This window comes from Cydia amplana, chromosome 1, assembly GCF_948474715.1.
Source record: "Cydia amplana chromosome 1, ilCydAmpl1.1, whole genome shotgun sequence".
Lineage (NCBI taxonomy): Eukaryota > Metazoa > Arthropoda > Insecta > Lepidoptera > Tortricidae > Cydia > Cydia amplana.
Genome location: NC_086069.1, coordinates 12,948,371 through 12,953,852, shown reverse-complemented (window position 1 = coordinate 12,953,852; position 5,482 = coordinate 12,948,371).

Genomic DNA, 5,482 nt, shown 5'->3' with positions numbered 1-5,482 from the left:
CATCAATTAGACATCACCAAGATACGACAACGATATGTTTAAGATCTTGCCTGTCAAATTTGACATTTTGTGCGATTCTGGAGATACTCTTGAACGATTTCCACAAGATATTATTACGATTAGGGTTTGCAATCCGGACCCGAAATGTATGAAATTATCCGGATCTAGATCCGGATCCGCGAATATTCCCATACATTTCAGATCCGTCGTGCAAACCCTAATTACGATATTTTAACGTAAAAGTGACATTTGTTGCCCGAATTGAGCTGCAAAAGAGAACTAGTTGAAATCTAAACTACAACGTATCTAGTACATATCGTATCGTTCTCTAGTCTAGAACGGATCTTGTTTTCCGAATACCCCGGTATAATGCACCTCGAATAAGATAACCATCGGATATCCTGTATTATTAACATACATACTTAATTGTAATTACATAATTTGAAACAGAAAAATCGCAAATAACCTTTTTGACAAGTCGAATATTGTCAATTTTTTTTTTGATTTTGTGGAATTTTGTGTGTCAATGAATATATTTTTTTCCAGGTCCTACGATACAGTTCTCTTAAAACCAGGTGAATTTTTAACAATAAGAAAAGCGACTTATCCGATAAAAATTAGCGAGTGACCTTAATCGAATGGCATGAAGCAGCTTTTCTGAATGTATTTGTATAAAGGAATAACTCCGTACGCCAGGTGATTGAGATTACGTCCCGAAATCATTTCTATTTTTATACGTTTTTATACGATTGCGCCTTTTATAGCTTGCCTGTGTCGCATATTTAAATTTTATTCGCCTTAATGTCGCCACACACGCCACTGCTTGCAATATCATACCTATACCACCAAGTTAATTTTACAACTCAAAGTGCAGATATCAATCTTATTACTTTACATTGAGGTTTATTTTCCGTTTTACTGGGTGAAAATAAAATGGTTTTACGTATACAGATGTCGGCGAATAGAAACGATTTGGGAGCATTGTTTTTATTTAGAATGATGCCATTTGGTGAAAGCTTTCTTTACCTGGGGGTTTTGATTCGAACGCCATCTTTGGGCCCCAATTGATACTTTGCATGATTATGGAAACTGAGAATAATGAAATTTGGAGAGCGTATTACAATGTTTACTTTTGCTTGCGACAAAGATGTGGTTTGATGTAAGGTTTTGGCCAGTTATTGAATATAATATGTATTTATTTAATTACATATTTTACTTGAAATTAAACAATCATGAATATACCTACGTTGTCAAGAATATTGTCAAATTAAAAGCCACGTACAACAAAAATGAGATTAGTTAGCCGAAATTAAAACCCAGCCGCCACCATGCCGCCAGCATGGAAGCCTGTGATTCCTCAGCAGAATACCAGTGAGTGTTGTGACAGTGTAGTGGACATAGTGAGTTCGTGCTGTGTATCGCTACAAGTGTTAGGTGACCAAAGCCCAAACACACCACTATGCCCGCCTACAATGACAGCGGAAGACCTCCCCCAACCGGTTTTCTCGGCGCGTGCGACGCGGCGTGCCGCAGTACGCGATACACGGCCGTCGTGAACGCTGCTCGCACTGTTAGTGCTTGAGAAAGGAGACCTAGGCTCTCCGAAACATGTCGCGCGAGTGACTTAAAACAAGTGAGTCTAAACCGTAGAATTATTCAAGACTAGCTGTTGCCCGCGACTTCGTACGCGTGGATTTGTATATTGGTGGTTATATATTCTACATTAGCTTAGAACATTGTGCAGCAAGTGATTGCGGTAGGACGGTTAATCATTTGTTAATTATTAATATTATACAACGCATGAGACTTTGTCTTTCACAACCTACGAAGTTTCAAGCCCCTAACTGAATAAAATTGTCCTCGATATAATCCCTCTAAACCCCCTTAGAAGATTTTCATGTCCTCTATTTAATAAAACCTACTACCTAACTACCTATTTACGAAGTTTGAAGTTCCTAGCTTTAAATAAAATTTGAACCCTATACAAACTTTCAACCCCTTTTTAATCATTTTAGGGGATGATTTTTTAAAAGCTGAAATTATTTTTCTTGTATTCTAATAATATGCCTTTATACAACGATTCAAGTCCCGCACTCAAAAAAATGTTTGGCCTCCAAACAAATTTTCAACCCCTTTTTCACCACCTCGGGGGATGAATTATCAAAATCTCTGAAATTCGTTTTCTTCTCTTTTGATAAAATACATTTTTACGAAGTTTCAAGTTTGTAGCTTTAAATAAAATTTGAACCCTATACAAACTTTCAACCCCCTGTTTTAACCCTGTTAGAGGATGAATTTTACAAAACGCTAAAATAACTTTTCCTGTCTTCTAATAATATCCTCAAATAGAAAGATTCAAGTCACGCGTTCGAAAAAATGTTTGATATCCATACAAACTTCCAACCCCTTTTTCACCACCTTAGGGGATGAATTTTCAAAAACGCTGAAATTGGTTTTCTTGTATCTTAATTTAATACCTTTTTGCAGAGTTTCAAGTTCCTAGCTTAAAATAAAATTTGCACCCTAAGACGAACTTTCATCCTCTTTTATCCCCCTTAGGGGTTGAATTTCCAAAAACGTAGCAATTACTTTTTTTTGTAATCGGCTATTATGCCTTTCTAAGAAGTTTCAAAGCATTTGTAATGGATTAAAACTTTTAACCCTGTTGGGGGGATGAATTTTACAAAACGCTGAAATTATTTTTCCTGTATTTTAATAATATCCCGAAATACAAAGATTCAAGTCCCGCGTTCGAAAAAATGTTTGATATCCATACAAACTTTCAACCCCCTTTTTACCACCTTAGGGGATGATAATTCAAAAACGCTGAAATTAGTTTTCTTGTATTTTAATAACATATATTTTTACGAAGTTTCCAGTTCCTAACTTAAAATAAAATTTGAATCCATACAAACTTTCAACCCCCTTTTAACCCTGTTAGGGGATGAATTTTACAAAACGCTGAAATAACTTTTCCTGTCTTCTAATAATATCCCAAAATACAAAGATTCAAGTCCCGCACTCTCAAAAATATTTGATCTCCGTACAAACTTTCAACCCCGTTTTTACCACCTCGGCGGATGAAGTTTTAAAAACGCTGAACTTAGTTTTCTTGTTTTTTTAATTAATTACCTTTTTACGAAGTTTTAAGGTCCTAGCTTAAAATAAAATTTGCACCCCAGGACAAAGTTTCATCCCCTTTTTTACCCCCTTAGGGGTTGAATTACCTGAAACGTCGCAAGTCCTGTTTTTTGTCATCGGCTATTATGTCTTTCTAAGAAGTTTCAAAGCATTTGTAATGGATTCAAACTATCAACCCCTTTTTAACCCTGTTAGGGGATGAATTTTCAAAAACGCTGAAATTACTTTTCCCGTCTTATAATAATATCCCCATATACAAAGTTTCAAGTCCAACACTCACAAAAATATTTGATCTCCATACAAACTTTCAACCCCTTTTTCACCACCTTGGGGGATGAATTTTCAAAAACGCTGAAATTACTTTTACCGTCTTATAATTATATCCCCATATACAAAGTTTCAAGTCCAACACTCTCAAAAATATTTGATCTCCATACAAACTTTCAACCCCTTTTTCACCACCTTGGGGGATGAATTTTCGAAAACGCAGAAATTAGTTTTCTTTTTTTTTAATTTAGTACCTTTTTACGAAGTTTCAAGGTCCTAGCTTAAAATAAAATTTGCACCCCAGGACAAAGTTTCATCCCCTTTTTTACCCCCTTAGGGGTTGAATTACCTAAAACGTCGCAATTCCTTTTTTTTGTCAACGGCTATTATGTCTTTCTAAGAAGTTTCAAAGCATTTGTAATGGGTTCAAACTTTCAACCCCTTTTTAACCCTGTTAGGGGATGAATTTTCAAAAACGCTGAAATTACTTTTCCCGTCTTATAATAATATCTCCATATACAAAGTTTCAAGCCCGTTTTTAGCACCTCGGCGGATGAAGTTTTAAAAACGCTGAAATTAGTTTTCTTGTTTTTTTAATTAATTACCTTTTTACGAAGTTTTAAGGTCCTAGCTTAAAATAAAATTTGCACCCCAGGACAAAGTTTCATCCCCTTTTTTACCCCCTTAGGGGTTGAATTACCTGAAACGTCGCAAGTCCTGTTTTTTGTCATCGGCTATTATGTCTTTCTAAGAAGTTTCAAAGCATTTGTAATGGATTCAAACTATCAACCCCTTTTTAACCCTGTTAGGGGATGAATTTTCAAAAACGCTGAAATTACTTTTCCCGTCTTATAATAATATCCCCATATACAAAGTTTCAAGTCCAACACTCACAAAAATATTTGATCTCCATACAAACTTTCAACCCCTTTTTCACCACCTTGAAGGATGAATTTTCAAAAACGCTGAAATTACTTTTCCCGTCTTATAATTATATCCCCATATACAAAGTTTCAAGTCCAATACTCTCAAAAATATTTGATCTCCATACAAACTTTCAACCCCTTTTTCACCACCTTAGGGGATGAATTTTCGAAAACGCAGAAATTAGTTTTCTTGTTTTTTAATTTAGTACCTTTTTACGAAGTTTCAAGGTCCTAGCTTAAAATAAAATTTGCACCCCAGGACAAAGTTTCATCCCCTTTTAAACCCCCTTAGGGGTTGAATTACCTAAAACGTCGCAATTCCTTTTTTTTGTCATCGGCTATTATGTCTTTCTAAGAAGTTTCAAAGCATTTGTAATGGGATCAAACTTTCAACCCCTTTTTAACCCTGTTAGGGGATGAATTTTCAAAAACGCTGAAATTACTTTTCCCGTCTTATAATAATATCTCCATATACAAAGTTTCAAGTCCAACACTCCCAAAAATATTTGATATCCATACAAACTTTCAACCCCTTTTTCACCACCTTGGGGGATGAATTTTCGAAAACGTAGAAATTAGTTTTCTTGTTTTTTAATATAGTACATTTTTACAAAGTTTCAAATTCCTAGCTTAAAATAAAACTTGCACCCCATACAACCTTTCATCCCCTTTTTAACCCCCTTAGGGGTTGAATTTTTCAAAATCGCTTCTTATCTCTTGTACACTTTATAAATTCAACCTAGTGTGCAAATTTCAACTTTCTAGCTTTTGTAGTTTCGGCTCTGCGTTGATGAATCAGTCAGTCAGTCAGTCAGTCAGGACACTTGCATTTATATATATAGATTAGTTAGCATTTGCAGGTACGGATTTTTACAGCTAATTCGCATGTTGGTAGCATTCGCAGGTAAGTAATTCGCACGTAAACCAGATAAATGTAGGTAATTATGTAACTACTTGCAGTAGTTATTTAATAATTTAACTTTTAAACATACTACAATTCCTTTTCTTAACAATGTTTCTTTTCTTTTGTTTACAAGTGACATACATATATCAATAACAAATCGATATTAAAATGTAAAATTACTACGGAATATTTTCGCTGAATATGAGATGCGAGCTACGGCGTAGCATTCGTAGCACATTTGCGA